Raw genomic sequence first — 25,441 nt, 5'->3', positions numbered from 1 at the left:
TGAACGGAAGAACAAACATAAGTCCTGGGACAAAGAGCCTCTGGTGTCACCGGAGGTCCCTTCCCCGACTTCACAACCGGATTCTGACCTGTCGTTCATGGATGTTGCCCCCTCCTTGTCGGTGACGGGTGGGGACCCAGCGGTATGACTGGATTTAAAGTGTTCAGACCCCATTTAAACCATCGTTCTGTGGTTCTCCAATGGAATTGTAATGGATACTATCGTCACCTTCCGGAATTGAAATCCCTTCTTTCGTCCTACTCTGCAGCTTGTGTGGTTCTCCAGGAATCTCATTTTACTGATGCTCACTCACTGACCCTCCGTGATTTCCGTGTTTTCTGTCGAAATCGGGTCGGACCCCTGCGGGGTTCTGGTATCGTTTGTACATTGGTCCGTACAGACATTGCTAGCACGTGGATTCCTCTTCAAACTACATTGGAAGCGGTTGCTGTTAGGGTCCACTTTGACTCTGCAATCACAGTTTGCAATCTTTATCTCCCTCCTGACAGGACTCTTACACCTGCTACCTTAACTGCCCTTCTTCAGCAACTCCCTCCTTCCTTCCTCCTCCTCGGGGATTTTAATGCTCATCATCCTTTGTGGGGCAGTGCCTTTCCATCTAGACGAGGTCTTCTTATAGACCAATTTATTGCAGACCACGACCTGTGCCTTCTTAATGATGGCTCCCCTACTCATTTCAGTGCCGGTCATGGTACCTTTTCTGCCATTGATCTTTCTCTTTCTTCTCCCTCTCTCCTCCCTTCATTACACTGGTCGCCACATGACGACCTTTGTGATAGTGACCATTTCCCGTTGATTATCATGCTCCCTTCCCGCTCCCCGATGGACAGGTTGCCTCGTTGGTCTTTCCAACGCGCCGATTGGCCTCTATACACTGCACAGGTTGCGTTTTCTCCCTCTTTGTCGGGTTGTATTGATGACGTCCTATGTGACGTGTCTGACGTGATTGTTCGCGCTGCTAGCCTTGCTATCTCGCGCTCATGTGGACTATTTCATCGCCGGCAAGTCCCGTGGTGGAGTACGGCTATTGCCATTGCCATCCGTGATCGCCGTCGAGCTTTGCAACACTTTTAAGAGGCACCCATCCATAGCCAGCCTTACTACCTTTAAACGCCTTCGCGCTAAAGCCCGTTATTTAATCAAACAGAGCAAGCGGATATGTTGGGAACGATTAGTTTCTTCCCTTGGTTCTACTGTCCCTCTGTTACGGGTATGGGCTACACTTCGCTCTCTCCAAGGTTGCCATCGGCAGTCCACCCTCGCAGACCTTCACCTCCTGGATGACATTTGTACGGACCCATTAGTTCTTGCAGAACATCTAGCGACCCATTTTGCAGTGGCATCAACGTCGGCCTCCTATCCAGCTGCTTTCCTTCATCAAAAACAGCGGGCTGAAGCTTCCACCTTATGTTTCACCCCTTGTGAGTCAGAATCTTACAACAAACCTTTTACTGAATGGGAATTTCTTTCTGCTCTATCTTCTTCTCATGATACGGCCCCTGGCCCAGATTCCATTCATAACCAACTGCTTCAACATCTCAGTGCTCCACAACGGCAACATCTTCTTCGAGTGTTTAACCATATCTGGCTCCAGGGTGACTTCCCTTCTCAGTGGAGGGATAGCATTGTGGTTCCTGTCCTTAAGCCTGGTAAGAACCCCCTATCTGTTGACAGCTATCGGCCAATTAGTTTGACCAATGCTGTTTGTAAGTTACTTGAACGGATGGTAGCCCGTCGGCTCAATTGGGTCCTCGAATCTCGGTATCTATTGTCCCCTTACCAGTGTGGCTTTCGAGATGGACGGTCTCCAATCGATCATTTACTCCGCTTGGAATCCGCAGTCCGGCAGGCTTTTTCCCAGCGCCGCCATTTGGTTGCAGTGTTTTTTGACCTTTGCAAGGCCTATGACACGGCCTGGCGCCATCACATCTTAACTTACCCTTCATCAGTGGGGTCTTCGGGGCCCACTCCCGATTTTTATCCGCCAGTTCCTGATCCATCAGTCATTCAGAGTCCGAGTTGGTACTGCTTTTAGTTCTCCACGGACCCAGGAGACGGGCATCCCACAGGGTTCTGTCTTGAGTGTCCTTCTTTTCCTCATTGCTATCGATGGACTTGTGGCCTCTGTCGGTCCCTTGGTCGCCCCTGCCCTGTATGTGGATGATTTTCGCCCCTGCCCTGTATGTGGATGATTTCTGCATTTGGGTTAGTTCCTCCTCGATGGCATCTGCAGAACGGCAGCTCCAGGTAGCTATACGGCGTGCCTCTGCATGGACCCTCTCACACGGGCTTCAATTCTCTCCTTTAAAATCGCGAGTGGTCCACTTCTGTCGCCGTACTACGATCCACCCTGATCCAGAGCTCTATCTCGCTGCACAAAGATTGCCTGTGGTCCCACAGTTTCGTTTCTTAGGTCTTCTTTTCGACAACAAGCTCACTTGGCTGCCCCATATCAGACTCCTGAAGGTAGGATGTTTCCGTAAACGCAATGTCCTTCGCTTCCTTGCCCACTCCTCTGGAGGTGCGGACCGTTCCCTCCTCCTCCGTCTTTATCGTGCTCTAGTTCTGTCTCGCTTGGACTATGGTTGTCAAGTTTATGGTTCAGCTGCTCCATCCACACTGCATGTGCTGGATCCAGTCCACCATCGTGGTATCCGTTTGGCCACCGGTGCCTTCCCTACTAGCCCTGTTGATAGTCTCCTGATTGAAGCTGGGATCCCCCCCCCCCCTTTCTGTTCGGCGGTCCCAGCTTCTGGTGTCGTATGCACTCAGTATCCTGTTCCTCTCCCACTCATCCTTCCTATTCTATCCTGTTCCCAGACCATGGACATCGCCCACCCGACTCCCGCCCTCGGGGGGGGTTTACCAGTTGGGCTGCGCCTTGCGTCTCTTTGCCATGATTTTCAGCTTCCTTCTTTGTCCTGTCTTCCTCGCTCCCTCCCCTCTACCCCTCCTTGGTTAGTTCCTCGGCCTCGAATTCGGATTGATCTCCGGCTGAGGTCCGAAAGATTCCATCCCTCCGGTGGTGTTCTGTTCCTTTTTCCGCCAAATTTTATGGGAGTTTCGGGATGCTGTTGTTTTCTACACTGATGGCTCTAAATCTGCTGATCATGTGGGGTATGCCTTCACGTCCTCTGTCGGAATGGAAAATCATCTGCTGCCACCTACATGTGGGGTGTTTACTGCGGAATTGATGGCAATTTCCCAGGCCCTTACCTTTATTAAACAGTCCCAACACAACCGTGTTTTGTTATGTACGTACTCGATGAGTGGCCTTCTTGCTATTGACCGGTGTTTTTCGCGCCATCCCTTGGTCTCTGCCATCCATGACCATCTCGCTGATATTTACCGTGCTGCTTGTTCCATTGACTTCCTTTGGGTTTCTGGCCATGTGGGTATCCCGGGTGATGAGTTCGCTGATCGTTTGGCTGGGGGAGCAGTCACTTACCCCCCGTTTTCTGTAACCCCTCCTGCAGCGGATTTACGGCTTCACATCAAATCCCACTTCGCACAGTCATGGGCCACTTCTTGGAGGCTACTCCCCTGTCTAATAAACTTCGTGCAATTAAGGTGACACCAGGCCCGTGGCGTTCTTCCTTTCACCTCTCCCGAAAGGACTTGACCACACTGTGTCGTCTTCGCATTGGCCATACCAGGCTGACCCATGGTTTTCTTTTGCGTGATGAGCCACCCCCACTATGTGGTTGTGGAGCCTTCCAGTCAGTAGCCCACATTTTGGTTGAATACCCCCTTCTTTTGGCTCTGCGTGCTAAGTATAGGCTCCCCAACACTTTACCTTTGATGTTGGCTGACGATTCCCGGATGGTCTCTCTGGTTCTTGGTTTCCTCCGGGAAAGTGGTTTTTATTCTCAGTTTTAAGGTTTTTAATCTCTCTCTGGTGTTGGGGCAGGGCGGTGAGTTTTTAGGTGTCTCCCACTGTAAGCAGTGTTCGGAGATTCCCGGTTCCCCTCCGTGACCGAAATCCTCTTTTCTTCCTCTTTTACTCTGTTTTTACCCCTTTTTTTAAAGGCTTGGTTAGTTTTTCTATTCCCATACGTACTTTCTACATTCTAGCAGTTGTACCTTTTACGTCACAGCTGGTCTTGCCTATGCTGCTTCAGCATAGTGTTGGGTTCGTTCTCTTGCCGACTTCCCTCATTTTGTTTTTTACCAATGACAACATGACTGCCTTTTTACGTTTTTACCTTTTTCTGTTTTATTTTTCTGACTTTACTGCGAAGTCCCATTAGCGGAATGGAGCCTATTTGAAACAAGGGACTGATGACCTTGCTGTTTGGTCCCTTAAACCTCAAACAACCAACCTAGTTGGAAAACCTGTGTTCTACCATCTGGTACCTACAGTACTGTTCTCCACAAAGGACATGGCCATGCAGACATGCGACCTCAAATTTTGCACCATGGTTGTGAAATCGCCCAGTGGCATAGTAGCATCTCTGTCCTCTCCTCCAGCTGCACAAAATGCCACCAAACCTCTGCCTTGCGGGGTGAAGTTACCAGCTACACAACCGACAGGTCGGAAAGGACAAAGGAACACTCCCATGAAGACTTCATACATCCTTCGTCTACCAACATGAGTCTTTCTATCAAGAATTCAAAGGCAAACAGTCTTCTCCTTCACCGACTCGAAGATCCTCTTCAACAGTGTCGCCGTGTGATACCCTTGCCTGGCTGACCTCTGTGTCACCGGTGCCCACCAACCATTTTTCTGCCTTGGACTCGCAGGCCGACAGAGGAGAAAGCCGATGCTTCTGTAGACCTCGTGGAGCAGGTTGCTGCTGCCTCTGTGCTGTATGGCAGCAAGTCTTCGAAGGCTGGTACTTGGCAGCCTCCTCGTGCTCTCCTCCAATGGAATGGTCACGATCTTTGATCCAACAAAGATTATTTACAGCTGCTCTTAGAATCACAGCATCCACTTGTTCTCTGCCTTGAGGAAGCAAAACTGCGTCCTCACAACCACTTTGAGCTCTCACATTTATTCCCGGTCCATTTTGACCTTCCCCCTGCAGGTGGCATTCTCATGGGACAGTCGTGCTGTTCACACAGGATGACGTCCATAGTCAACCCATCTCCCTGACTACCCATCTTCAAGCTGTTGATGTTTGCGTTTTCATTCCTCACTTGACCGTTTCCCTTTGCACTGTTTACATCACTCTGCCAATTGTTGTCACCACGGCAGACTTCCTCCAGCTTATTTGGCAGCTAATTTACCCCTTTCTACTGCTCAGCGTCTTTAATGTGCACCATCCCCTTTGGAGTTCTCCCAGAACCTGTCAGAGAGTGCCCTCTTGGCTGATCTTCTCAATCAGCTTAATCTCCTCTGCTTAACATAGGAGCACCCGTGTTCCCTTCGGACTCCACACACACCTAGTCCCATTTGGACCTGTCTCCCTGCACTGCCCAGCTTGCCCATTGTCTTGAGTGGTCCATCCTCTCTGACACCTATTTGAGTGACCATTTCTTGTATATTATCTGTTTGCTGACTTGTGCCCCACCTACGAGCACACCCGAATGGCAGCTTACTAAAGCCAACTGGAGGCTTTATTCCTCCCTGGTGACCTTTGACGAACATTATTTCTCCAGTTGTGAGACCAGATAGAATATCTTACAAACGTTATCCTTACCACTTCAGAACGTTCCATTCCTGATACTTCCTCTTTAGCACACTGTGTCCCCCTTGGTGGACTGAGATGTACTGCGACGCAATTTGCGCCTGGAGATGTGCTCCCTGCATTTTTAATTGTCATCCTATGAAGGCAAAGTGCATTTGTTACAAACAGTTACATGCACAGTGTCGGCATGTTCTTTGGGATAGCGAAAATGCTAACTGGATTTCATTCACTAGTTCTTTCAACAATTCCAGTCCCTTCAGTCTGTCGTGTGGGCCAACCTCCGATGGGTCTCTGGGACCAGTATCCATTTCCCAATTTCCAGCCTAACAGTAGCATACAATGACATTGTGGACCCTACTGCCATATCCAACACTTTGGGCCACTATTTTGTGAAGATTTCTAGCTCCTCCCACTATCACCCTGCCTTCCTCCATCAGAAACGAGCGGAGGAAGCTCGGGCGATACACTTCTCTTCTCAGAATCATGAGTGCTACTCTGCGCTTTTACCATGAGGGCTTTAGATGGTCCTCTCAGTTCATCATGATACTCCGCCCCAGGGCCAGACGATGTTAACATTCTGATCTTGCAGCATCTTTCTATTGCGGGCAAGCACTCTTTTTCTTCATATGCACAAGCGCACCTGGGCAGATGACACGTTTCCAGACATTGGCATGAAGCCACTGTCATACCCATACCTAACTCCGGTAAGGACAAATGCCTTCCTTCTAGCTACCACCCCATTTCTCTCACCAGCTGTTTTTGCAAGGTCTTGGAATGTATGGTTCATGCCTGGCTGGTATGACGGCTTGAGTCTCACAGTTTACAAACTACTGCACAGTGTGGATTTAGAGTGCGGCGGCATTTTGCAGTTGACCATCTCGTCACTTTGTCCACACATGTCATGAGTTGTTTTCTGCGGAAATCCTAGACTGTGGCCGTATTTATTGATTTGGAGAAAGCCCACGACACCTGCTGGAGGATTGTTATCCTCTGTACTCTCTAAAAGTGTGGTTTCCATAATGATTTTGCCATCTATTGCACTTCTCCTCAACCTGTCTCATTGAGCATGGTATTCAGGAGTGGCTCAATTGTCTTTACTCACCTGGCAGCCCACTGTACGCAGTCCCTCAGTGGCCTACATGTCCTCAGTGGGGAGCAGATTGAGCCACTCTCCTCTGTTCATACTGGTTACCTTGTCCGTTTGAAACTAGACTTCGTGTTTTGTTTTACATATGCACGTCCATCCGTCTTACGCCGTCTCAATACTATCCACCATCGTGGCATTCTGTTTGGCCACTGGCACATTTTACACTAGCCTGTTTGAGAGTCTGTGTGCAGAAGCTGCTGAACCACCACTGTCCTCCTGCCGTGACTTTCTCGTCGGCAGATATGCATGCCATTTGTTTGCCATGCCTGGCAACCCATCCTATGCCGCCTCCTTCAATGACTCCTTTGATCGCCAGTATGGGACTCGTCCCTTTTCTCTCTTACCTGCTGGAGTTCACGTTTGGCTCTTGCTCAGGCAGCTTAACTTCACACTGCCTACAGCTTACTCAGTAGGTGTAAACCCATCACCACCTTGGCTTTGTGCAGTGGCCTGTGTTCGCCTTGGCCTTCATTTGCTTCCTAAGGACACTACTCCAGGCCTCGCATTATCACCTCCAGTTTCACAACCTTTGCACGGAACTTCGCGATAGTACCTTTGTGTACACTGATGGCTCCCGAACTGACCTTGGTGTTCGTGTGCCTCCGTACTGGCACAGATGTTTTTCAGTATCGCCTTCCGGAATACCGCTCACCATTTACAGCAGAGCTGTTTGCCCCGTATCAAGCCACACTGTACATCTGACAATGCAGGCTTTTCAATTGCCTCGTCTGCTCCCACACTCTGTGCCGTTCAAAGCCCCTGTGTGTTGTACACTATCCATCCCCTAGTGAAATGGGTCCAGGAAAGATGTCACTTGTTCATGATGGAGCCACTGTGATGTTTGTGGGTTCACGGTCATGTCGATCTGACAGGAAATGAGGCCGCTGACGCTGTTGCATAGGCTGTAGTCTTCAGACCTCAGCCCATTAGTTCTTACTTTCCCTCCGATGATATCTGTGTTGTCGTCTGCAGCAGGTGGTGTCACTTTGACGTTACTACCAGTCCTCCCTTCACAGAAAAAAGCTCCGGGTCATTAAGCTTCTCCCAGCCACTTGAATGACCTCTTCTCGGTCCTCTCGCCATGAGGAAATAATTTAACGTAAGTTACATATTGGTTGTCTTCATGTTCTACAGTTCTAATTGGACGCATTATGACTCTAGTTATTTTTGTGCCGTAAAACAAAACAGACAAACCAGGCATCTTGTCGATTGCTTCTCAACCTCACAACCTGTATCACTTGGGGTACTCAGAGGTGCTGGTGCAAAGTTAAGACTGTTCTCAAGTGCTGAAATGGCACCCCTGTCAATATGTCTCCGCGTATTGATGCAGTTCATTCAGTAGATTTTCATTCTGCACCGTGTTGCTGTTGAGAGAACCTGATGAATTTCTCATTCTGTTTCTTTGATGACACCTGTTGTGCTATGGTGGCCACATTGATCCACTCCTAATCTAGTTCCGAGGGTACCTCTGTCAATTGCAGGTGGACAGCCAGTAGCTTGTGACCATTTGAATTAGCTCACAACCATTTTAATCCAGCTGCCTCCTAGTGAAATGTAAGCTTCCCCACAGCAGGGCAGAGTTGGCACAATGATAGATTCTTCTGGCTGCTGAAGTGTTCATGTGATGACGCAGCATGACAAATCTTAGAATATTTTTCTCATCTTGGCAGCTTAGCAGGAAGGTTAGAGAGCTTAACAGGTACCCTTCTTAGCACACAGTTTCTCCAGGCATTTAATGCTGCACCATGTTTCCTCTATGTAGAGGTATGTAATGTATGAATGTGGGGTCTTGCAGTGATGTTCCAGCTGAGTCAGGTGGTTAACTTCCCACGAGCTTTCAACAGAGTTCTCCTCAGTCATTGTCAAGTGGTAAATGACCGCCGTGTCGCTGTTACCTCATTGTTATATAGCAGAACTGCTGGTTGTGACGTCACTGATGCTGTCTTCCTTGCCAACTGTGGTAATGTTTATGCCCTTGTCTGTCGTGCCCGCTTCACGCTCTCAGTTGCCGGGTCCTGAGCTGTGGTGAGCTACAAACTGCCATCCTCATTGATGATGTTTTCAAATATTTTTATTTGTAGCACTTCTTTTATGATGCCTCCCAAAATCCCTTCATCCTCCTAATGACAGATGAGGTTGAAGCATTCCTGATAGCTGGCAAGGAAGAGGGCACCAGTGATGTCACAGCCAGCAACATGGCTATATAACACGGAGGGTACAGCACTCGTTTACCACTTGACAGTTTCCGAGGAGAACTCGCTCGAAAGCTTGTGAGATATTAACCAACCGATGCGGATAGAAGCCCAAGAAGATCATATTAATTTATATTGCCGTGATACCATGCATCCACATTAATCCCCCCCCCCCCCCTTCACTCCCTCCCTCTAAGTTAAATGTTATATAACTATGTTTAAAATATTGCAAGAAAAGTTAAAACCCAATATTAGTTCTACTCAAAAGAATGTCACCTTCCCTCCGTGGATTCCCATTTTAGTTCTGGGAGCAACTCCGTAATACTTGTGTGTTGTTCAAATTTACTGGTAGCAAATCAAAAAGCGTGCTCCTAAATTGCTTTGTCGTCATCCTTTAATTCAGCCTGATTTGTATGCCAAACACTCAAACACTAATCAGCAATACATCACACTATATTTCCATTCTTTTATCTTGGCGGCTCGCGCATGCCTGCCCAGACGCGGGAGATTGCTGTGTTGCCAGTTGCACGCACCAAGAGAAGCAGCGCCATAGTATAGTATAGTTCGCAAACTTGCGTTTAGGGGGGAGCGTGCAGTTCATGAAGTAAAGCCACCAAGGCCGCATTAACGCTTTCACTACTTCAGAGACGTGCTCCCCGCATTCCGCGCTGTGCGGTTTTGTCCTCACTGCACTGCTCACCTGTGCAGACACATGGTGTTCCGACTGCTTTGACACACTTATCATTTGATTTCACAAAAACTATTTGGCCCAAAAATTTGATTTTTACACATCTTCTTGACTGATACCTTCCCCCCATAAATGACGTAATTTTGTTTCAATGTTCAACGCAGTTATTATGCAGCATTAAATGTAGCAAACCATTCCACGAAATTTTGAAGAGTTTGCAGTAGTAAAAGTCCACAGCGCTTACTTTCCGTGTGGTCTATTTTAGTTGCCACTAGAAATTTCAAAAAATTACATTCAAACGAATAAAATTCATGAAATAAGACTTCGATATTGTTTTCAAGTAAAAAAAATATGAGGCACCGAACAAGATTTGAACTCAGAACCTTTAGCTTAGTAGCCCAGCACCTTAACCATTACGCTAATGCAGCTCATCGTTCAACCGGATTCCTAGAGGATTTTAATGAGTCACGCAAAATACCGACAAACACTGTTGGTATGACTATGAATTACTCACGTTTCGTTGAAGTACAATAGAAAATAAATAATTACCGCTGTTCTTTATTGCGAAAAAGCGGTTAGTGAGAATGAATTTCCTTGCTATCGCCTGAATTAGGAGACTTATTGCTATTATTGTTAATAGAATATGAAGAAACAGTTGGTATAAAGAATGCTTTTTCCAAACTTTCTTTTATAAAAAGTGCTATCAAGACATTGCTTTTGTTCAATTACTTTATTTATGACTGAACGTTTCTAAAACAGAAGACACTCGTCCATGCTCTGTACTGCAATCGAGCTCTGGCAATGTCGTTCTCTGTTCGTTGGCTGACGGTGTTTTGTGCCATCAGATGCGCAGAACGAACCTAAACTCGGCTGCCGTCGTAAATGATGCGCACTTTAGTGTGCTAAATACGATCTCCTTTAGAGATGAACCACTTTCCTAAAATTCTCCTCTTTAACCAAAGTTGACTATTTGTTTGACATTTTCATTCCATTTCATACTGGTTTGCAACGTCACGCCCAGATATTTAATAAATGTTGTATCTTCCTACAGTCACTCAGCGATGACAACTTCTCTTACACCACAGCATTATCAGCAGGCTGATACTTATCCTGTCTGCCAGATCATTTATGTTTATAGACAATAACAGCGGTCCTGTTACAATACAGTTCCATCACTTTTTGTGTAAAACGGCTGTGCAACAGTCAGGACCATCGTAAAACATTAGGTCAGTGAAAAGTGCAAAGTTAGGAAATGTAGGAATAGTGCTAACCACTTAGCTTGCACAACAGAGAGACAGTTAGGCTTGTCCATTTAGGTTAGAGTGTCGTTGCCTCTGTCATAGAGCAGTAATGTTATTTTGAATTACTCTGTGAGGTTGAGTAATGACAGTATTCTGTCTTACTGATAAACTAATAATTTATTTCTTGGATGAAGCTTGTAATTATTTAAATTATTGTATTTAAATTAGTGAGACAGCTTGCTACTTTTCTCTTTTTTTTAAGGTCAAGTGTTTAAATTTTTAAACTTATTCAATTATTTTTTGATAACAATTTTTGGTCTTATTAGATTTTCATACTGAATGCCTTTCTCTGGGCTTCTCCGTAGATATTAGTAAATTAAATTTGTTGCTCACATGATTTGATTTAGATACTGTCTTATTTTCTAATCATCTACAAACATTATTCTTAAGTTACTGTTGCAAATTGTCAAGTTGCCTCATCTCTGTATGCAATCTTTTGTGACTTAGTCTTCTATGTGTTGAATAGTGCTGATGATAGCAGGTGCTTCTATCTGATTCTTGTTTTATGTTTGCTATAAGATTAACCATATAGTGTAAGTGTTATTACCTGATGTTACTCATTTCGATGTTTATCTCTGTCTTTTTGTTACATAAAGAGAGAAGGTTCTATGGAGCTCTTCTCATTTCGAAAAATAATAAATAAATTCCACAAACCTATTCAAAGGACATGTTCATTCTGTTTAATAAAACTTCAATTTCTCACCAAATAGCAAAGCAACTTTGAAAATTATGGATTTGATGGTAGTATCAACCTGTTTCAGTAATTGACACTTGTTTCTTATTCATTATTTATGATGATGATTATTATTATTATTATTATTATTATTATTATCCGAGGCTGCTATAGCCTTTCTTGTAAATTTGCAGTCTAATGTCTTCAGTCCATTTAGGTGCAAAACTGGTGACAAATATCTTTATGTAATGATAAATTTTGGTATTATTTTTTGCAGATTTCAGTTTTATTTAAGCCATTTTCTGTTATTTTCACAAAATTTCTGTTCATATTGTGGTAGTAAGCATCAAACAGTTGAGTATTTAAAAAATCCGTTTTAACAACAGAATCAGGTTGTGGTAGAGTAGTGATGAAATTCTCAGACAGCATAGTTTGTGTGGCTAAGAAAAATTCCAGATTGAGCACAAGACTCGCAGGACTGTCAGTGTCAATCTCAAAATATTTTTTCAGTGAATGTATTATCTACATTCCATTGACATGGAATTCCATTCTGTTGGCAGTGAGAATGAATAGTGCGTATTTTATTTATTCAATGTTCTTAGGAGTCTGGCCCAGAATGCAGTTGATTTCCAGTGTTGGTTGAATAATTTTAAATGTTTCTTGCAGAATGGCTGGTGCTTAGAAGTTACATTCCACTACTAATAATTTCTCTCTCTGAGCTAGTCAGTCCTACGCAAACCTCTGCATAACTGATGCAACTGAAGTTGATTTGAGCCCACTTACTGTATTCAAACGTTGAATACAGTACCCCCTACACTTTCTTTCTTTACCAAATCGACATCTTATTTATGAACCAGGATCATTTTATATTAAATGCTAAAAGATTTCTGTTTTTGAAATATTATTTTGTAGCTATTGTCAGTCTGCATTTATATCTTTTCTAGTATAGCTGTTTGCTTCCCAAATTGCAGAACTCGGTCAATTGCTTTCAGTGCCTCATTTTGTAACCTACAGTAATTCCATCAGCCTTGACTGATTTAACTAGACTACTTTACATTACTCTTTTATGTTTCTCAATGTTAGTTTTGTAATCTGTTTTCAAAAAATGCACTTCAGAGTCTTTTGCCATTTCCAATTACTGTAACACTGGCAGACCTCAAAGATTCTCTTTTTAAATATGTCCTTGGTTTCCTTAATTGCTTGCTCAATGTACAGACTGAATAACAGAGGTTATAGGTCATAGTCCTGTCTCACTACCTTTTCAGTTACTGCTTCCCTTTCGTGTCCATAGACTCTAACTGCAGTCTGGTATCTAGACAGGTTGTATATAACATTTCCCTCCCTGTATTACAAAAACTTCCTCTCACTCTGTAAACATAGATTTGTCTTACTTTAACCATCTTCTAAAGTAAGTCATAGGAGGGTCATTATTGCATTGTGTGCTCCTACCTTACTTTGTAACCCAAATGGATCCGTTAGTTCCGTCTGTCACACACAATACGCAGAAAGTTCAATGTGTTGTATTGAGCCAATTGTAGGTGATCCTGATGTCCCATAAAAAGTTAATTCAATACATTTTGTGATAAATCCCACAAAAAAATAATTCATATGCCACATTGGAAGGTTTGGTTTTGGACAACTGTGCCTTCAGTGATGTGAAATTTGCATTTGAAAGCAAGGCATGGCAGACATTCTTTTTATGGAAAGTTTTTGGTGGAATCTGGATAATGTAGAAGTAAAGTAGACCACCTCACTGAAAAGTAGAAGCATTAAGCTCTTGACAGGCACACGACAGAATCAAAACATGATGGCTTATGAAAAATCCTTTAATGAGCTAAAGCACGCATATGCAACTACTCCCCCCCCCCCCCCCTACACACACACACACACACACACACACACACACACACACACACACACACAGTGGTCTAAGATGAGTGTGTTGTCAGGTAGGCAGCAGGTATACAGGATAGGAATGTGACACGCAGATGCGTTGAGCAGGACATTAGAGATAAATCAGTACTTCACGACCTGTGCCATCTGGATCCTCCAGCTAACACATTGGATTGCATTCGGGAGGACGGTGGTTGAGGTCCTTGGCTGACCATCCTGATTTAGGTTTTCCGTAATTTCTGTAAATTGATCTAGGCAAATGCCGAGATGGTCCCAGTGAAAGGGAACGGCTGATTTTCTTCCCTATTGTTGCCACAATCCATCTAATGACCTTGATGTCGAAGGCATGTTAAACCCAACTTTCCCTCCTTCCTTCCAACTGATCCACCCAGCAAAAACTTTTTTAAGTATGCAGATGGAGTTATCCTTGTAATACCCCCTTCATTCCTGTAATAGTTCTGGCCTTGACCTCTGCTAACCCTCTGCACGCGTTCTCCAGCTTGTTAAAGGATTTATCCGAAAGAGAGCAAGTTTTCATTCTTTTGTGTGTGCCTGTCGATGGCTCAATGTCTGTACTATTTGGTGAGTGATCTCCTTTACTCCTAATTTTTTTTTTACAGTCCAGGGTGTACTGCCGGTTGATAGTGTAAATGGGCACTATATTTTGCCAATCAGACATGTCATCATTGTTCGGGGTGCTGACGAACTGAGTTCCCAAGGGTGCGCAGAGTTTATAACCACAGTCATGGTATATAAGATTGTCCCTGGTGTAAATTTTGATGGATTCTCTATAGCACTGCCCAAGTGTTTTGAAGTCTGCTAAAATCCTAGTACCTTCATATTCTAGTGCATGATTCTCTTGACATACAATGCTCTGAGACTGCTGACTTGTTGAAATACATTGGGCCAGTATGTCACTGGTGTTATCAGCATCAGTCTTCAATGGTGCATACAGTGGTATGGAATCTGATATACTGTGGCCTTTTGCAGACTGAGCTCATTTTTAATGCTCCCCAATTATGCTGGTGTTTTATTGAGCAGCCAAAAGACAATTCTTCCTTGGTGCTTTTTCAGTATGCACCTGACTTTTTCCGCTAGTGTGCTATGTTGGTATGCAGTATAATGGCTGTGGTTACCTCTTCCTCCATGACTTCTTCGATCTCCACAGGTTGTACTGTAGTGGTGGCATGAAGAGTGTTCTCAATAGGCCATTTTGCATAACTGTTTTTCTGTAGTATAGTTCTGAGATGTTCCAGTTCCTGGGGCAGACACACAGTCCTTTGTTAATGATTTCTTTTGACATCCTCATGTAACTTGTCAGTCCGGTCTCGTTCTCCACCTTCTTGGCAAGGTCAGCATTGATCTTCCTGTAGGAGTTGTCATCTAACAGGCTCTGCATCATGTTAGTACAGTCCTTGTTGGAGAGTGTAACAGTAGTAGTGCCTTTTTCTGCATTAAGATAACAATCTCAGGGCACACTCTGGTCCGGAATGGCTGCCCTTTCTCTGATGGTAATGTTTGACTTTGTAACCTTAGTTATCATCAGAGCACAAGTTTCTCGATGTACTTCAATTGCTTTAGGCCGTAATTGTACTGTAACCTGTTCAGCTTTGCTGATGATGTCTGTGACTAGTATGAACTAGGGGTGGGAGCAAAGTTAAGTCTTTTCTCCAGACCTGAAACCGCTCCACCACTCAGCTGCATGTTAGCCAGGTGAATAAGCCTTGCACAGGGCTTGTGGTTATGGTTTGTCAACAAATACTCAGGGACAAACTGAAGAATAACATGTATTTTTGTAATTAAGACTTGTGTATATTTAAGTAACGAAGAAAATTAGTGAATGGACTGTTCACAGAATTGGTTTCTATTGTGTTGCTATTTTTTTAGTTCAGTGCACGAAGAAATTGTGCTCTTGATAGTAAGTCCCACACAATTTTTTTTTTGCGGCCTTTACAAGGGATTAAACATCTGTAGCTTTTTTGAAATGAAAGAACCATTATAGCACCAACATTATATTAATATGCAAAATAACTCTTGTCTGTTTCATGACTTCTAGAGGGGGGGGGTCTTGATGTTCTGATATAGTGTCTGGTTCCAAATTTCTCGTGTAAGCTTTTGGGTTGTTGTTGATGATTTCTTACTCAGTTTCATGTTCTTTGTTGTATAGAATAGAATATTTTGCTCTCGTGGGGCATTTCATTTAATTGTTCACCATAACCTTTCAGTCTATTAATAATTCATTTCTGGGACTTAGCACTAGCCTATCTGTGTGCAATAATTATTTTACATTGTGCCACTCTTTGTCTTCTTAATCACTAACAGGTGTAAAATGCAATAAGATACTCATCTATGCTGGTAAGTATGTTGCTTTTATAATTCAACAGAGTGATCTGACTGGTTTGTGCTGGAATTCATTTGGCATGACAGCTTACTCTCTCATTCATGTAGTTTTATCAGTGTCACTGTTTATCTACAAAAATAATCAGTGTTTGGAAATATAATATGAATAAATACAAACGTCTGGGCATCAAGCGGCAGCAGGGGAAAACATGTATTAAAAAAAAAAATTAAAAACCAAGGAAATGTGCTAATTTTGGAACTGGCAGCAGAGGGATGAAGGGAAACGAAATCGGATGAAGGAGGAAAAGGACTGGTGAGGTTTAAGAAATGGAAATAGTTGTGGGAAATTCACCCCAATCTGTGGACATGGGGTTACTTATCAGGCGGGATTAGAGGAAAAGACAGATTGTTGGTATCGGCACTGGACAAGATTTGAAAACTGGATAACTTAAATATGGAAGAACAGGTAATAAGCAAGACAGAGATTACTGAAAAATATCCTGAGAAAGAGGCCAGGTGGGAGAGGTGGATGAGAAAAGTCAGAAAATATTCATAAAAAATAGAGGATAAAAGAAACAGATAATGAAAGGAAAAGCTGAGAACACAGAATTTAACATAAATTTAGGCCCCATTGATAGTGGAAACCAATACAATTCCTGCATGTTAAATATATGGTGAAACAGGCACCTACACATGCTATCTGGATTCTCCCCAACATAAGTTTCTTGAAACTTAGCACATGAGAACTGGCTTTGTGGTCTGTGCTTGGTTTTCGGCACCCGCCTAAATTTTATGGTAATTTCTGTGGTCTTGGCATTTCCATTCATTAACTATTCCTTTCCTTCACTTCCTTTTATCTTTTAGTGCTTAATGGCCTTTTCCCCTTGGCTTCACCTGCCAGGCTTCACCCGCACATGCATTATACACGTACATTGAACACACTACCTTCTCCCCTCTCTGTGTCCATCTCATCCTCCTGCCTTTCACTTCCTCATCTCCACTCTTCGCCTCTTCATCTCCTCCTCCCCCCTCGTTCTCCATTTCCTCCATCCCCTCTCTGACCGTATATTCCTCCCCCTCTCTCCTTCCACCTCTGCCCCCATCTTCTCCGTTTCCATGTCTGCCTCCCTCCCTCTCTTTCCATCCCCTGCTCTATCCATCTTAACATGTCCTCAGCCATGCTCATTGGCACGTGTAAGCCCTGCTGTACAATTCAATAAAATAGGCCGACACTACTACCACAATATGCCTGTGATGCAGGCTGCACATCAGGGGTTTGAAAATCATTTATTTGCCCCTGACATACAGGCTGCCATGCAAAGCAGATCCATAAATCTTGGTCAGTACCATTGCAACATAAAACACCAGTCATGCAGGGCAGTCTAACAGGGCCCAGAAAAATGTTTGTTGTGCCTGTCATGTAGGCTGCCATGCAAAGGAGGTTGATTTGGCAGGCCTATACTGTTCCTGCACAACATGCCTGCTGTGCAGGGCAGCCTATGTGTCAGGCACTGTAAAGAAACATTTTGCCCATATCTCCCCTCTATTGGAGCTGGGTTGTTATAACCACTACAGTGCTGCTACTTGAGAGTCCAGCTGTTTCTGTGCCAAATTTGAAATCATTCCAGGGGAGGATATCCTGAACATACACTGCTTTGTATGTATAAGAACTTTCTGAGCTAATTTTCCCTTTCCCCTCTCTAACATGTATTATGCACTTAGTTCTCTGCTCTTATGCAACTTTCGCAGTATTTTTACAGTGAACTCCCGTTTTGCTTATTACCATATCTTCTGCATTTAAGTTCTCTGGTTTTCAAATCTCATCTGGCGTGGGTACCAGCAGTAAGTCTTTCCCTCTCCTGTCCAGTAAGTTTACCCTGACTTGAGGTTTATTCGACTTCAACAGTAATTTTCTTTCATCCCTCTACATTTTCCTTCAGCTCTACTGTGAGGAGGAATCATTGGCTCCAAAATATCACACTTTTCCTCATTTTGTGTGTTTTTGTAGTATACCTCTTGTAATTACTTATAGAATTCTGTTGTAGCCGAACTTCATCTGGGCCATGTAGTAAAAGTGGTGATGAGCACCGTCTCCTAGTTTTTTTTAATAAAATGCAGAAGTGACAGGGTGTATACGACCCGGGACAACCGGGAATTCCGGGAAAAACCCGGGAATTTTTCGGAATTCCGGGAATTTTTCATTGTTTTAGCTTTGTTACATTTTTGTAATTTTGACTGCAGAATTGATTCTCTAGCAAAGAATGTTATTGTATCCTGCAACTGGAGAATGATACTGCAGCAATAAAATATAAACGAGAGGGAAAAAAATAAAACTGTAGTGGCAAAGGAAATGTGCATTTTACGACAACAAAACACCGTGCACGCACAAGCGTCTACAGATAGCAAAAATGTGTTAAAGGCCGTAGGGCGCAGACTGTAATTCTTCGTAACAATAAACTGTTTGCTATGAGCATGACGTCACAACTGCTCACATTAGGTTCGTTTGACCAGTTGCCAGCGGTCTGTTGCGCATGCGCATTTGACTCACGTATAAGCAGTACCTTCTCCCGCTTCCCGCTTCTTGAAGTTTGGCTGTTAGCTGCATCGGTAGTAGCAGCAAGCAGCCAGATGCAAACGAGAAAAATTTTTCTCGCGTGCCCTAGCTACCAGATTCGCGCTTGCACAGAGTTGTCTGAGTTGTAGTGGGGAGGGGGTTACTCTCCATGTGACCCGTGTTTACGTTAAGTGATTCCGCTGCTTTTCTTCGTGTACAGCTCCCACGTCAAATGAAAACAAAACGGATTTCTGTGGCCAGGAGCTATCAAGTGAATTGAAATACATTCACATAATTACAGAGGGCAAAAATATATTATTAATTTCAGTTTCTGATTTTATTTTCTTTCCAAGTTAGTAGCAGTCAAGCATTAATCGCCTTGCAGAAGAATGAAGTTATTTTTGCAAGTTTGCTAAAGAAATTCCGCTGAGGCAAACATTTTATTTGAAACGAAGTGTTTCATTTAACAATTTTGGGTACTTCCAACTGTTCGGTGAATTTCAAGTGCACGTTATCATCTTCTGCCTTGTATGGTATTATGCCATAATAAAGAACCAAACATGAGATCGTAGAGTACTGGTACACCAAGAAAATTTACATCCCAAAAAACCACACTGAAAAGCTTAATATCAGCAGGGGCCTACTTCATTGTGAATCTGGAAAAAGCAAATTTGCACTTCAAGCCGAATTATGCATTTTAGTATGGTTCACGAAATTTTGATGCTTTTTGGAGTATCCTCTGATGCCCTGATTTTTTATGGTGTAGTGTAAGCTCTCTTAGTGCTTTATACACACGAACATGCGGGCTTCCTACACCACTGCAGTTGCACACGCACAATAATTCGTTTTTGGCGCTCTCTGGCAACTGGTAAATCGAACGTATATCTAACAGTATTGCGAACGGTGGTTAGAAAAGCGTTACTTTCAAAGTAAATTTCTTTTTACGCAAGATGAATTACGTCACGTGTGTGAAAGTGCGATGGATATCTAAATCACAGAGCGTTCGAAACTGAACAGTTTGAGGACCAGCTGCTTCAAGAATTTTGAGCCGAGGCATTTATGTCACAATTTTAAATTTACTGGCAAATTTGTGTGATGTATCTTAAAGTATATCACACCAAAAAAAGACCAATATTACATGTGAAAGCTTAGCTTTTCTTGTAGATATACGGTACTGTGTACATTAATGTAAACCGTTAATTTTTCCTCTTGTGTGTTCATGCTATGTAACCAGTAATCTTGCTAGTGGCTGACTATAACACGTGTCCTACGCTCTGAATAGCTGCTGTCATCGGCTGGTGAGATCTCGTGGCTTGAGATATGACTCGCTTACAAAAGGTCATCGCAACCTCAGTTGCAACGCTCCAGAAACTAACAAGCTGTGTTTGGTGCAATTCGAATTTATACTTTCGTAATACGAAAATATGCAGCGTATATGTTGCTGCAAATCAAAGGTCTTTCCAAAACTTATCTGCTCCGTCTTTTCTTTTTTTCCGGGAAGTTCTACGCGATTATATAAAACGTTAACCATTCAAAGGATTGATAAGTTTTACAGTTCCGAGGGAACTTTTTCTGTGCTAAGTGACAGTAGGTCGCCCAGGAAAAAGCATAATTTTTAAACGGGATATCCAGGAGAAATCCGGGAATAATCCGGGAATTTTTTTCCTTGTCCCTGTATACACTCTGAGTGAGTTTTTTAAATTTTATATATGCAAACAGCTATTCTTGTTAACACTTTTCTCCCTCTTACCAATTTTTACCATGCAGAATCTGCATACAGTTATTTTGTTGTCCGTTTTTGCAGCAGTAGTCATAATAGAATTCTTACAGATTTTATTATTATTGTAGTGCTTGTTAGTAATTTGCATATCATGAGTGCAGTAAAAGACAGTTCTAAGGATGGGTAGCGGACACACTGTGCCTGGATGTCTGGCATTGTTTATTAGATTAGCTCATTGGAAAAGCCGTATATGTATAGTTCTCTCTATCTTAAGTTTTGACGCACGCTGTCTAGTTGCTTTGCTGAAAATATTTGCTACTGGTTCCTTCAGCTCTATGCTGTGTCAGCATTTGCCTTTGCTAGTGTGAACCATTAAAATCCTGCCACTTTGATTGGTGAATGTTCCTTCAGTATGGCAGGCAGAATCTGCTGGCTGTTGATCATAAATGAGTATGCATAAGTTAAATTGCAAAATGAGAAGAGAGTCGATTTATTAAATGAATACACAAATTAACTTGTGGGGAAAATTTAGTAATGAACTGAAGACTTGCGTAAGTTTAGGATATATTATATCATTATATATTATATAATTTATGAGCATTGAAATGACTAATATCAATTTTCCTAGAAGTATATGTGGAATGAGTTGCTAGTGTGAGTTTTTGCTCATTAGAATATTTTAGTGCATATTTAGATTTGTAAATATACTGTAACTATGATTGCCCACTGTTTCTTTCCAGGTTTTCAGGAGATAGTGAAACCCTACATGATTTACACTCACAGCAACCTCAGATATCAACCTGATTACTGGAAGAAATGTTTTAAGTTCATGGGAACTTAAAAACTGACAGCACAATGTTAACAGTGTCATCATGTTACTACATAAATTCTCGTTTCAAATGTTTTTGAATCGTGTAAATATTCATTTGTTTGCACATGCTGAATGAAATGAATTTAAACAAAATATTGTTTTTAGCTTTTGAACAGTGGTTTCTTTATTGAACTGTTGAATTAATTTCTGGTAACCTGAAGTTTATGAGGAATGTTATATTCTTCTGTAACCTTAACTGTCAGAAATTCAACAAGTAGAGCAAGAAATTTATAGCAGTGTGTTCATATTTTACTGACTGAATGCCACATTTAGAGATATGACTTTTAGGACTGTGGAAATTGATGTAGCCAATTGTGTATATAGTAGACCATTATTCTGTCCTGGCTGAAAATAGCACTCTCCTGTTGTGCTTCATTATATAGAGTATCAATAAATGCCATGAACATTTTTTGCATTATTTTAAGAGATAATTGAAATATTGAAATAGAAAAAATATGTAACAAATGTTGAAAGTGTAGATCTGAAAGAAGCTTTGCTTTTTCTGGTGCCATCAGAGGGAGCATATACATTGTTAGAGTGGTTTATATTTGCACATATTTTTTTAAAATCCTTGTCTTGTGCATTTCATATTCTTAGCTTAAGCAGTTACATTTTAGAAATAGCTTATTTTTCACATTAGTATTATATCAATCTATTATCTCATTTGTAACTGGAGGGAGTTGAAATATGTACTATGCCTTAATATCTTCAAGGTATTGCGTTTGAAGTAAACTATGTGACAGTTTGATAGTATGGCAAGAAGATTGACTGTGTGGAATTCTATCAAAGACAGAAATTTATTTTGAGAGAAGTGGAAGTTACTTAGAGTATCAGATTTTAATATTAGAGTCTTACATTTATGAAGTGATTCCTATTCTGAATTTAACCAACTTTGTTTGCAAATATATAGTTCATTTCAGCATGAATTTCTGTTAAATGTTCTGTTGGTTTAAATTGGATTGGATTTTATATAATTATAGGGATGTAATACCTAAAATCAGAACAAATATCCTACAATACATATAAGTTCTGCTTATATTGTTATTTATGTTGATAAAAGATTTATTTACATATTGACAACTTTGCTGTTTGATGTATTTTTTGTCCCCCTCATGCTTGGTTATGTAATGTTCTGATTTTGTTACATAGTTCTTAATAATACAATAAAGTTTGTCATATAACATTTACTACAACTACAGAAAGTTTTGTTTTAAAATGTAAGAATTTTAATGTAAGATTTTGGGCAAGCAAAGGCTAGAATTTTATGACAAAAATTATTCTGGGAGGAAAATAAAAGTAAACTGTGAAAAACAAGTTGTGTTTATTATCATATTAATAAAAGTATAATAATTATTAATATTGTTACTTGGAAGTGTCATTATCATTATGAAAATTTATGTAGGTGGAAGTAATTTATTACGTGATTCGCTTTGGAACAAACGCAAACTGAATTTTGTGTGTAAGGTTCTCTATCATGAGCATTCTTCCTTCTGCCTCCTATGGCATTTTGCTAGACATTTGTGACACTTGCATTGATTAAACAAACCCGTGATGAATTGTACCGTTCTTTAAACCTTTTGTAGCTCTTCTACTGGTCTGACTTGATTAGGGTCCAGGCTGGTGTACAAAACAAAAGGATTGGTTGAGTGAGGGTTTTGTAAAAATCTTTCTTGTAATCTGTGTAATCAGTGTTGCCTGTTTATCCGTGTTATTTACATTTGTTTACTCATAATTAGCAGCCAATCTTTGCTCAGTGTGCTGATCATCTGCAAGTTGATCCAGATTTTGTAGTGATTCCCTAACAGTTGTAACTACTTTGTCTGCAAACATCTTCATAAGAATACAGATATCCACGAAGTTTATATATACAATCATTAACAGCAGTGGCATGGTGAACCCACTTTGAGGAATGACAGAAGCATCTGGAATTTTATGACATTTATGTCTGATGATGCCTATCAATTAAGAAAGACATACTGAATACCGTTTGCTAGGAAGTCATCTGTCTTACCCTGTGTGTTCTTAGTATTTTGTTTACTGGGTGATGGCTTTCAGGAAGTAAAAAAAATACAGCATCTACCTGAGCTCTGCTATCTGCTGCTTTGTGCAGCTCCTGAATGAACAAAAAACGCTGGATTTCACATGGTCAGCACTTGGTGTAAACCACTTAATTCCTACATACTATCTGTAATATCTCCAGAAAACTTGTAGTATGCAAGTGCAACATATGTTCCATAAATCTATAAACAACAATGTTAGGAAAAGAATAGATTGCTACTCACCGTGAAGATACCTGTCGAGTTGCACACAGGCACAATGAAAGACACATATTATAGCTTCTGTCCACAACCTTCTTCAGTAAATAAAACACACACAGACAACCACACATGGCCAGTGCCACTGGCAGCTCTGACCAGAATGATACTGTCAATACGAATAGCAATCTAGAGTGGTGTGGGGAAGGAGAGGGGTAACGGTACAGGTGGGCAAGAGAGCTACTTGGCAAGGCGTTGCATGTGCAGCACTTGGAGGTGGGGTGTAGGGGAAAAAATGGTGAGCGGAGAAGGAAAGGAGCAGAGAAGGGGAAAAGACAGTCGGGTACATTGGCAGAAGGCAGCACACGAAGAGGGTGAGGGAATGTTGTTTTAAGGATAACACAATCTCTGCTCCTGAAATTATTTTGATCTCAATCTTTGGCAATATGCTGTTCCCACACCCTCCATCCAACAGTTTTTGCCCCCTTGTCCTGTCGCCTCCTCCCTTTTCGCATTCCCTCACCCTCTTAGTGTGCCGCCCTCAGCCAGGTACCTGCCCATTCTGTCCCCTTCCCCGCTCCTCTCCTTTTCCGCTCCTGATTTTCCCCTCCGCATTCCACTTCCCGATGCTGCAGTTTCTAGTGCCTGCGTGCCCCACCAGACAGTGCTCCCCCCCCCCCCCCCCAACTGTACCCTGCTATCATCCCCCCTTCTCTGCCCCACTCCAGAATGCTGTTCACAGGACAGCCACATTCCAATGGGAGCAGCTAGCAGTAGGGGGGGGGGGGGGTGCATGTGCACGCACACTTCATTGTTGAACAAGGTTTAAGCCGAAAGCTAGCAGTATTTTCATCATGCCTTTCTGCAACTCAGTGGGTACTCTTTACAGTAAGTAACAATCTATCTTTTTCCTAATATTATTGATAGTCCAACTTTGAGTGTCCATAATTCTATAAAAAAGTTTATAAAAGTGAGAATGTAACATACATATGCTAATCATGTGATAGAATACTGGAGACATGTCAAAATATGATTAATACAACTTCAGTTATATAAAGCTACCATTAATAAGATCAGAGTTCTATTTATGCATTAATGCAACTTTTTTTTGAAAAGATACATTTACATATTTACATAAGAAGACAAATTATAAACTGCATTCTGCTCAAATGTTCAGTTCATTGTTTATGAAATATTCAGCTGAGTAGTAGCATCAGGAGAAGATTCAGAAGGATGTAGGTTGCAGTAGATACTGGGAGATGAAGAAGCTTGCACAGGATAGAGTAGCATGGAGAGCTGCATCAAGCCAGTCTCAGGACTGAAGACCACAACAACAACAACAACAACAACAGTAGCATTGCTGAAGCAGAGTATCATGTAGCTTTTGTTTCAGTGAATCTAGGTTGATATGCAAAATGTTCTTGGGTTTTGATTGGTTATAAATTTTAATTCACTATTACTGGGGAGTTTTAGCATAGGAGTTTAAACACTGAGCAGGGAGCATAAAATTTTCTGTATTTATTATGAAAAGGATAGTTGCTATTCACTGTACAGAGGAGATGCTGAGTCACAGATAGTAATTACAAAAAGACTGTTGGAAAGCGAGCCCGCCTTATTGAAAACACGCATGCATGCATGCAACCACTGTGTCTGGTAGCTGGAGCCAGACTTCGCCAGAGACTGTGGCCGTGTGTTTGTGAGTTGTGTTTGCAGCCAGCCCCCCCCCCCCCCCCCCGTGTGTGGGGGGGGGGGGGGGGGAGCTGGTGTTGCTGGCTGAAAGCTCACTTTCCGACATAGGCTGAGCAGGAACTATCATTTTCATAATATTGTTACTTTCCATCATGGAATCTCCATGGTTTGTTTTTGTATTTCTTGTCTTATGAGGGTGATCAAAGCAGTTATTCTTGCATATTCTAAATTGGTACACACAAAAAAATCATATATATAGAGGGTACTGTTAATGATTCCAGATTTTTATACAATGGATGACATGATTTCCTTGAGTGTACAGCAGACATTTCTAATAATTCTTTTTTGTAATTTCAGAATGCGCATTAGGTCACTAGAGTTTCCTAAAAAAATATCACTGTACCTCACAATTGACGAAGTAGCTACGGTACACAATTTTCTTTGTGTCCATGTCAGTGGCATTTGCC

The 25,441-nt window shown here is 42.2% G+C and overlaps 1 protein-coding gene across 1 annotated transcript in view; it reads left to right on the top strand.

The window, feature by feature from the left end:
- LOC126175122 (inactive selenide, water dikinase-like protein) overlaps window positions 1–21,532 on the top strand; it is a 77,481-nt gene extending 55,949 nt beyond the window's left edge. The window contains exon 2 of the mRNA XM_049921675.1: window positions 20,900–21,532. The gene's annotated coding sequence lies outside the window, so the exon portion shown is untranslated. The remainder of the gene's footprint in view (window positions 1–20,899) is intronic.
- The last annotated feature ends 3,909 nt before the right edge of the window (window positions 21,533–25,441 follow it).

This window comes from Schistocerca cancellata, chromosome 3 (genome assembly GCF_023864275.1).
Source record: "Schistocerca cancellata isolate TAMUIC-IGC-003103 chromosome 3, iqSchCanc2.1, whole genome shotgun sequence".
Classification (NCBI taxonomy): domain Eukaryota; kingdom Metazoa; phylum Arthropoda; class Insecta; order Orthoptera; family Acrididae; genus Schistocerca; species Schistocerca cancellata.
This window is presented reverse-complemented; position numbering and strand designations above follow the sequence as displayed.